Source organism: Panthera uncia, unplaced genomic scaffold, assembly GCF_023721935.1.
Source record: "Panthera uncia isolate 11264 unplaced genomic scaffold, Puncia_PCG_1.0 HiC_scaffold_2346, whole genome shotgun sequence".
NCBI classification, from domain to species: domain Eukaryota; kingdom Metazoa; phylum Chordata; class Mammalia; order Carnivora; family Felidae; genus Panthera; species Panthera uncia.
This window is the reverse complement of record NW_026059071.1, coordinates 2,260-12,066: the sequence shown is the minus strand read 5'-3', so window position 1 is coordinate 12,066 and position 9,807 is coordinate 2,260. Positions and strand designations below refer to the sequence as shown.

General features: G+C 50.0%; 3 non-coding genes across 3 annotated transcripts; 2 read left to right on the top strand and 1 right to left on the bottom strand.

Moving 5' to 3' along the window:
* Nucleotides 1-984: 984 nt before the first annotated feature.
* On the bottom strand, nucleotides 985-1,058 carry TRNAN-GUU (transfer RNA asparagine (anticodon GUU)). The gene has a single exon. It is a non-coding gene; the product is annotated as a tRNA-Asn (tRNA).
* A 531-nt stretch (nucleotides 1,059-1,589) lies between these two features.
* TRNAH-GUG (transfer RNA histidin (anticodon GUG)) lies at nucleotides 1,590-1,661 on the top strand. Its single transcript has one exon. It is a non-coding gene; the product is annotated as a tRNA-His (tRNA).
* Nucleotides 1,662-3,795: 2,134 nt separating this feature from the next.
* Nucleotides 3,796-3,867, top strand: TRNAE-UUC (transfer RNA glutamic acid (anticodon UUC)). Its single transcript has one exon. It is a non-coding gene; the product is annotated as a tRNA-Glu (tRNA).
* The last annotated feature ends 5,940 nt before the right edge of the window (nucleotides 3,868-9,807 follow it).

The following is a 9,807-nucleotide window of genomic DNA, read 5'->3' as shown; positions in this document are numbered from 1 at the left end:
GAAATGAAGGTGGATGACATTGGAAGACATACAAATGCTGAAAGACTACATCACCAGCAGACCCACACCACAAGAAATGTTAAATCCTCCAGGAAGGACACTGATACCAGATGGGAATCTGCATGTAGCCAAATGGATAAAGGACAACAGAATGGTAACCGCATGGGGAAAAACTTATATATATATAAAAATATATATATTAATATATTACATATACACACACATACATATATATACATACATACGCACACATGTATACGTATATATACATATATGTACGCCCACACACATATGGTTTTTAAATTATTCTTTAAATCTCTGAAAAAAACATGGAGCAGATGAAACCAAAGTGATAGCGATGGGTTTTGGGCTTTCTAACATGCAAAGTGAAACGCGTGACAGCTGCAGCCTAAAGGTGGGCAGGGGAGTAATGGGAAGAGGCATGGGATCACTTGGAGGGAAGCTGGCAAGTTACAGATGTATATGTTATGAAGCCCAAAGCAGTAGCTGAAATAACAAAAGAGTGATAGCCGATAAGCCCACGGGGCGGAGAAGTCGGATCATACAAAAACCATGTAAACGCTATGTTATTAGAGCAATTGCTCTTCTAGGACTCTACCCTGTAGAAATGTTGGTACAAGTGACCAAAGATGTGTACAAGAATGAGGACTAAAGCAGTGTTTGTAACCATAAAATTCTAGAACCAACTTAATGTAAAGAATGTAAGGAAGGGGCTAAATAAATACTAGCACAAACAAAGGGTGGGAGAAACTGCATTGTTGGAAAGCATTCAGAGGGTTCTACTCTTTCGAGGACCTCCGGATTCCCAGCGACCGGTTCTCCTCCAGAGCTCTCCTGAGGACCTCCGGATTCCCAGCGACCGGTTCTCCTCCAGAGCTCTCCTGCTCTCATCCGTGAGGACCTTAGGTCCTCTGGCTGTGCGCGAGTGCCAAACGCTTTCTACGTTCTAGAAAAGAACCACCGCGTCCCTGGGTGGGCTCGAACCACCAACCTTTCGGTTAACAGCCGAACGCGCTAACCGATTGCGCCACAGAGACCTTCGGGAGAGGAGGCCCCGCCCACAGCCCGATAGAGAGCACGCAGGCCCTCAACGCTAGGAGGAGCCACCCGCCTTCTGTCTGAGGCCAGCGGCGCCTGAGGGAAGCTGAACGCCGCTGGGCTCCCCGGACGGCTCTTCCCGTTTGTTCCGCCTTCACCCGGCCTTCGGCGGGGCCGCTGGGGCTCCCCTCGGCTGCGGTCGCTGTGGGGGAAGCTGGAGAGCCCGCGGGGTGGGGCGTGGTCCAAAGGGGCAAACGCCGAGAGAGAAGCGGGAAAAGAGAAGCGGGGGAGGCGTGGACGCGGACCACGAGACTTCCTAGGGCGCCTGTGCAGAGCCACCAGCCCAATCCTGGGACAAGGAGAATGGTTTTTGATGGTTTTTCTTCCTCGCGTGTCAGAATGGAGAAGAAGGGAAGGAGAATCCAAGGGCGGCCCGCAGTGCTCCGGGAACAAAGCAGCGCGGAAACTGGAATGACTTTGCGGCAAAAGTGCTCGAGCGCCGGCCGGACTTGTCATCGGGCTGGTGGCGCGCCGTGATCGTATAGTGGTTAGTACTCTGCGTTGTGGCCGCAGCAACCTCGGTTCGAATCCGAGTCACGGCAGTATCTGGAGCACTCGCCGTTCCTCTTTTTACTTTGGGTTTCAACCTGCCCCGGCTGCGCCCCTTACCTGGGGGACAGAGAAGGCCCCGCGCTTTCCGCTGGCCACCCCGCGCCACCACGTCTTCACCCGAAGGGAAGGGAAGGAAAACTCGCCACAGCACTAACCTGGCGACCTTCTCCGTTCCGTTGGACTCTGACCTCAAGTCAAATCAACTAAAGGGCTCATCTCCAGCGCCGCTCCAAAATGGCACAGTCCTCGATGCCCTCTACCTGTCCAGCAAGGAGCCTCATATGGTGGGCTCTAGTTGCTGCCAAACGGCGTCTCTGTGGCCCTCAAAATCTAAAGGGTCTGAAAGACCACACAAAAGGTTCCATCACCTAGGTGACACCTCCTCCATAGACCTGTTTGTCGGCTTGAACCTTGGCCCCTGCGAATCAATCTCTGCCTCCGCGGACTTTTTCCATTCTTGGCTCTCTATGATCCTCCTTAACCGTCCTCACGGTGAGCTCCCTCCGTTACTTGCGGTGCGCTCGCAAGGCTTTTAAATGCCTTCGGGCAGCCGCTTTCCACGCCAAAAGGTATTCATCGGGATACCACCTGGAGTTGTGGTCGTGCCACATCTTTGTCAAGAGTGGGGGTGTCCCTCTCTTTATCATGTTGCCGTGCTGCTGGGAGTAGTGCTATCTCAATGTGACTTTGGTATCCATTTCTCTGAGGGCTGAAAATATTGAGCATTCTTTTACGTGCTACGTCGGCCTTGTGTATCTTCTTTTCCCGAGGATCTGTTTCATGTCTTTTACCCATCTAAAACACTTGAGTTGTTTGATTTTTTCTTTTAATTAGCAGTTTGGGGGAGCTCCTCACACATTATAATGACAGGTTAGGGGGTTTGTATGCTTTCTCCCTTGCTTGCTTGCTTGCTTGCTTGCTTGTTTTGTCAGATGGGTTTTGTGAACACGTTCTCCCTGTCTGTCGCTTGCTGTTTTCATCGTCTTCCTGGGGTCTTTGGATGAGAAGATATGGTTAATGTTGATGAAGTCTAGGTTATCATGTCTTTTCTTTTAGACGCATTTTCCCCCTGGGTCTTGTTTACTAAATCTTTGCCTACCACCTAGTCACAAAGTGTCCTCAAAAAGTGATTTATACCTTTACCTTTTATGTTTTATGAGGCACCTCCAATTAACATTTGTGTGTACTGTGAGGTGGAAATAAAGCTGTTTCCCTCTCCCCTCCCCCCCCCCATATTGAACCTATTTCCTTTCTCCGTTGAACTGCTCTTCTTGAAAACGAATTCACCAGGTCAGCTGTGGGTCCATTTGTCTGTGTGTGTCTCCCGATGCCACTGGCACATTGCACGGTACTATAGGGGCTCAGAGTAAGTCTTCAAGTCCGGTAGCGTAAGCCACACCACCCACACAACCACCCGTTTTGTTCTTTTTCACACAGCGCAATACACTTGAGACGTGTAACAACTCATGTAACCAACACGCAGGTCCAGACATGCCGTCACTTCATCCCGCTCACTTCCGTGTGGGACACAGGATTCCCTCCCCCCCCCCCAGACGTAGCGGTTACCCCCCGGTGGTCAAAGATCCTCTGATGTACCCCACCCTCCGGGGAGAAGGAATCTCCAGTTGTCTGCGGGGCCGCTGAACAGGCCAAATGTCCGGTGGGCACGCTGCAGGGGCAGCAGGCTGTAGGGCGGGGCGGGACCCGGAATCCAGTCGTTCAGGGCCGCCGGGTCTTCCTTGAAAGCCGTCTCGGTCCGCGCGCCGCCTCCGTCGCTGCGTCCCTCGGAGTCCTTTGGGGGATGTTGAGGACCGCGGGGTCTCACGCCCGGCGGGGTCCGCCCCTCGCGCCTCCTCGCGGCGACCTCGCATCCGCACGCGTCCGCCTCGCGAAGGCGAGACTCCCGGGCAGCTCTGGGGTGCGGCCCGGACCCGGCCACTTGTGGACCTGCCAGCCCTCGGCGTCTCCTGCGGGCTCTTGCTTTGGAGAGAGCGGGGAGGGAAGGTCCTTAGGGAAGGACTGCTGGGAGGATGGATGAGCTCCCAGAAAGCCCGAGGCCTTCCAGAGCTCAGGGGGAAAGTGTCACTCTGGTGGGAAGCAAGGAGAAGAACGGGCTCCGTCGGTTCCCTGGTGGTCTAGTGGCTAGGATTCGGCGCTTTCACCGCCGCGGCCCGGGTTCGATTCCCGGTCAGGGAAGCGGGGCTTTTTTTTTTTTTTTTTTTTTTTTTGGCTTTTGGTTTTGTAGGTTGGTTGTTGGGTTTTGGTTTTTCGGTTTTTTTGGTGCCCCAATCTTCCTTTCATCTCCGGAGCTGTGCTGGCCGTCATCTGCGCTGCGCACCGCACCGACTCTTCCTTCACCTTCAGCGCTCCGGGGAAAGGACGCCAGGCCGCTCTACACGGCTCACTGTGCTTGCTGGGCTCCAAGTCAGCCGCCCCCAGGAGTGGCCTCAGAGGGCGACTAAGCATCTGGCTTGGGTTCACACTGTCGTGCAGAGGTTCAGATTCCTGTGGGGCCGCCCCAGGGACGCAGATCCGACCGAGTTCTGGAGGCCAAGCACGTCGCGGTGTTGCTGTGGACCCCTGGACACCGGCTGGTGGGCCGAGCCTCTCAGCTCAGTCCGCGCATAAAAGGCTTACTTGGCGTTTGGGAGAGGTGCCTGGACGCGATACCCTCCCGGCCTGAGAGGCAGGGGAGGGGAGCGGTGGGAGGGGAACGGGTCCTCCTGGAAGTCTGTCCCATTCGCAGACTAAGCGGTCTAGCGAGGTGATGTTAAGCGACCCAACAAAGGCAGCATGTCAAGTGCGCACAAAATGGAAAACTGTTGTCGCGGCCGTAAGCCGGGGTAGGAGTGAGCATCAACACCAGGATGTCAAAACGATGACATCACAGTCAAATCCGTTTCTACAAGGGCTGTTGCATTTAACGCCCCCGTAGACTCTATACACCAGGCCCTGGGCACGTTTTCCTTTTTCCCTTCGATGCCGGCTCCGAAGACCTGTTGGGGTACATGCGATGCCCACTGTGAGGCACGAGGAGAGCGAGCGAGGGTAGGGGGAGTTGCTGCGGACCTGGACTGCAGAGGCGGCAGCGCAGGGGCTGCGGGTCGGTGGGTGTGGAGCCGCTGCTGAGAGACCGACAGCTTAAGGGGTGGGGTGGGGGGCGGTTAGCGGGCAAGGGGTGGGAGCGGGGAGGTGGAGGGAGTCGCTTGAACTCTTTGGGGAGAGTGGTTTGGAAGAAGGGCGAGGGTTGGGGGGAGGGGGAGGGCGGTGACCCTGAGCGAACCAAGCGGGGACAGAAGTGTGCAGTGTGCTTGGCGAGCCCACGCTCACACCATAGGGGAGAATCGTGGCCCCGAAGGTGGTCTTCCCGGAGCCGAGGCTCGGCTGTGGCCCTCCCGTTGTCCTGGCGCCTGCGGTGCCCTCAAGCGCAGCGAACTCAGCTGCGCCACGCCTGTTGGTGGGGGACCGCTTTCGGTGGCCTCTCCATGTTCTCCCCCTGCTCTCTTAGGTGGTGGGACTACTTCCCTTGCTCCCGTGCCGGCCCGCCGGAGACGTTGTCCTCGAAGCCGGAGAAAATTGTCCCGTGCCTCTTTCTACCCCTCTTTCTTTAGCACCGACATTGCGCGGGGTCCAGAGAGCCCTTCGGGAAACCTTGGGGCTCACGTCCTCCCTCCCTCCCCTCCCCCACAGGCCTATACGAGGGGCAGGGGGTCCCAGAATCCCTTAACCCGGTAGGTGGGTTTTTTTTGTGTTTTGTTTTTGTTTTGGTTTGGTTTGGTTTTTTGACCCTGTGTACTTTGTGGCTCTTTCTCCCTAGCGTTGTCAAACCGAGGGCCAGAATTACCTTCTCTCCCTTTTGTTTGTACTCACACCCCGGGCTCATGCGCAGGGTGGCATCAAGTGACCGCTTTTTAAGAGACATCGCCTGGACGAAACATGGACGGTGTGTTGGAGGTGCAGAATATAACCTGGTGGGCAAGAGGCACCGCATGGTTCTCACAGGCTTCCCTTCTCTAGCGTGTCACTCCAAGAGGTGCGGGATTTTTAAATTCATCCCTGCCATCTGGGTGATGCTGAAGGCATAGTTTTCAAAGTCAGAAAATACAATCTATTTCATGTTGGTTTAAGAGGTGCTTTTGGTGTGTGTGTGTGTGTGTGTGTGTGTGTGTGTGTGTGTGTGTTTCCTTAAGCTCAGTTGGTACCTTTAAAAACATAGAGCCTAAAGGCAGATGGCAAGCTTGCAGGTGCCAGCACAAAAAGTGAAAATAGAGGCATCAAAGCTCCTTACGTTCCTAGGTGGATTGCCAAGATAGCTTCTTTTGTCTTCTGTTCGGGGACCTTGAGAGCGAGGAACACGGAAGACACAGACGCTTTCAGTCCCAGGCTCACTTGAGAAGTATTAGAGGAGGTCCCCACTACATTAAGGTGGGACCCTAAAGTTCTAAGCCCTTGGGGGTAGGAGTGATGCCATCTAGTCCTGCTGCATCACTCCTACCCCTGCAAGTCCCGGGGCTCTTTGGACAAGGAAGGCAGCCTTGGCTCTACAAGCAGTATAAGGAAACGGAAAGTTTAAAAAGCCCATGAGAATGAATGAATGAATGAATGAATGAATGAGCGAGCGAGCAAGCAAGCAAGTGGCGGCTGGCTGGCTCACTGGGTAGGGCAGGTGACTCCTGATCCTCGGGGTTGTAAGTTACGGCCCCACAGAGGTTACTTAAAAATAAAATCTTTAAAAGTACAATAAAATAGGGGCATCTGGGTGGCTCAGTCAGTTGAGCGTCCGACTTTGGCTCAGGTCATGATCTCACAGTTTGTTGGTTCAAGCCTCATGTCGTTCTTTGCACTGACAGTGTGAGAGGCCTGTTTAGTATTCTCTCTGTCTCCGTCTCTGCCTCTGTCTCTCTCTCAAAAATGAATACACATTTAAAAACAAAATAAAATAGAATAAAATAAAAGGCCCATGAGGAAACTGTGGCCATGGGCCTGACCTCTAGTGGATTTAGCCTTGAGTACACATAGCCTGGGTAGTCTGGGAAGCCTTAGGACGCCAAGTTGGTGTGGTCTGTTCCCTAGCCAGTAACAAACCCCAAGGGCCTGCCACAGGGGAATATATTCAAAGGAGAATGTACCCATCCGAGGGCTGTAGAGGGCTATAGAGGTACCTACCTTCCAATAACACTTCCAGAGAATCAGCTAGCATCTAGAACTCAGTTATAAGACATAAGAACAAAATCTCATGGATCTAGATCCATGAATCTCAGAATCTCAAAATCTCATGGATCTAGATCTCAGAATCTCATGGATCAATCCTCGTATCAAATCAGACATGAAGATGGAAATTAGGAAATATTCTGAGTCAAACAAAACTGAAAATACTGCATCTCCTGCACAAGGTGTGGTGAAACCAGTCTTCAGGGGACAATACACAGCCTTAAGTGTAAATCGAGACAGTTAGGGCTGATTGCTAATGAGCTAAATCTCCATCTCAAAGAGTTACAGAAAGAATAACAACAACAAGGGCAGGTAGGAGCAGAAATTATATACAAAAGCAGGACTTTGAAAATAAGAAACAAAGTTAAAAAATAAATACAAAGAAAAAAGAAAATTAGAAATAAATATACAAAAGAGAAAAGTCAATGGTTGAATCTTTGAAAAACACTACTCCGGTAAAACTGGGAGGAGGGAAGAAGGAAGTCACTACTACTGAACTGGTAGACTTAAGGAAACAATAAATGGATATTATAAACACATATATACCAACCAATTAAAAGGCTTAAGGGAAACGTATGTCTTGTAGTAATGATTTGCGCAGAGGGCAGGGGGAGGACTAGTCCTACAACCTTAAAAAAAAATTTTTTTTTAGAATTCAAAAATCTTCCTTCAAAGAAAGCTGAAGGACCAAAAAAGTTCATTCGAAAAAATGACTCCAAAGCCCAGAAATTTTAAAAGCGTCAAAAGATCGCAGAATTCCCCAACTTATTTTTATGAGTTTGGATTGAAGCCAAAAACTTCCCAAAAGGCAACATGAAAAACAGAATTACAGGCCTGACTTATTGCTAAGTATACATAGCTACAAACATTCTTCAAAATATTGAATCTAGCTAGCTAGCTAGCTAATGTTTATTTTTGAGAGAGAGAGAGAGAGAGAGAGAGAGAGAGAAAGAACACGGGTGGGGGAGGGGCAGAGAGAGAGGGAGACACAGAAGGCACAGAGCCCGAGCAGGGCTGGAACCCACCAACCCTGAGATTATGAGCTGAGCTGAAGTCGGACGCTTAACCAACTGAGCCACCCTGGACTCCCTGATTCCAGATGTATATTTAAAAATATGTATGACAAAAATTGGTCTTAATCTAGGAAAACAGTTGATTATCATTAGAAAATAAATTAAGGGGCACCTGGCCCTTAATTTACCCTCTCCCAGGCCTGTGAGAAACTTGTTCCGTTTTCAGGCGGTCTTCTCCTCCTCCCCCTCTTCTTGCCTCCATCTTCAATGAAGAAGATATAGGAAAGGCGCGGGGGGGGGGGGGGGGGGAGGAGACCCCACAAGGGCAGGACTGCAAGAGAATATTTTGGAGAGCTTAAAGGAGAGGAGAGCTCAGTCGGTTAAGTGCCCCACTCTTGATTTCAGCTCAGGTCATGATCTCAGGGTTTGTAACATAGAACCCGAGTTGGGCTCTGTGCTCACAGCTCGCAGTGCTGAGCCTGGTTGGGATTCTCTCTCTCCCTCTCTCTCTCGGCCCTTCCCCTGCTCCCATGTGCTCCTGTTCAACCGCTCTCTCTCTCTCTCTCTCTCTCTCTCTCACTCTCTCTCAAAATAAATAAACTTAAAAAGAAAATAAATTAATTCATCACATTAACAACTTAAAGGAGGAAAATCATAATCACTAAAACACAGAAAAGGTGTTTGAAGAAATTCATTATCAGTTTATGATTTTTAAAAACCTCTTAGCCTAACAGGAATAGAAGAGAACAGCCCTAATCTGCCTAACGGTAGCTTCGAAACCAAAAACAAACAAAACACCTTCAGCACACATTACAGTTGATGATAAAAATACTGATCTGTCCTCCCCGCCCCCCCCCCCCTTACCCGGTCAGGAACCATCAGAAAGCAGACGAATAGGCCACCTTGACCATTTCTCTTCACCACTGTCATGGAGATCTTAGCCAGTGAGAAAAGGCAAGAAAAATGATGAGAAGTGAAAAATGAAAAATGAATACTATCATTATTGGCATACATGAAATAAACTGCTGGAACTATAAAGAGAATTGAGTATATTTTTGGTACATACACAAAATCAGAGAAAGGCGGCTATGATGAGGATTCAGAAAACGAAGGTATTGAAAACAGTATCAATGTTCAATGATCATAGCATATCATAATTCAATCCCAGGTACTGGGGTGCCGGGGGGTGGGGGAATATGATTCCTACCTCCACCATAACCAAAATCACTTCAGTGTGGACCGGACACCGAAATGTGACATGAACTCACAAGTGATTTCAGTTGCCTTTAACGTAGCAGCGTATTCCTGTGATCTCAAATCTCAAGGGTAAGCAAGGATTTAAGAAATAAGACAAAAAGATGAATTCTTAGTGACGAGGCTGATCAAGTGGACTACCTCAAGAATCTCTGCTCACCAAAGCACAGAATCAAGGGTAAAAAGTCACAATTTGAGCGAATATACTTGGCAGCCAAAGAGATTTAATGACTGCTTGCAAAACGAGAGGAAAAAGACCGACCTATAGAAAAGTCACCAGGGTGGGGGGTGGGGGGAAACCTTATAGGAGAAAATTCAAGTGGCTAACAAACGTGTAATGGTGGTGTAACGGTGCTCCAATTCATAACCAATAAGGGCTTTACAAAGGAAACCCCAATGAGAGAACATTACAGATAGGCAAATAACACCACTACTAATTAAATGGGGGGTAGGGGACTAGGTAGAAGGTTCTGACCTGGTAAAGCATGGGAGTAAAGGGCTAATACTATTTTACTTCTTCATCTGTGTGCGGGTTACACAGGTGTGTGCATTACAATCAGTTGTTATGCTGTACACGCAGATTCTGTGCATTTTATGTATCTTATAATTTTTCAACACCCCTCCTCACACACACCCTGATGAATCCTATGAACAGAGA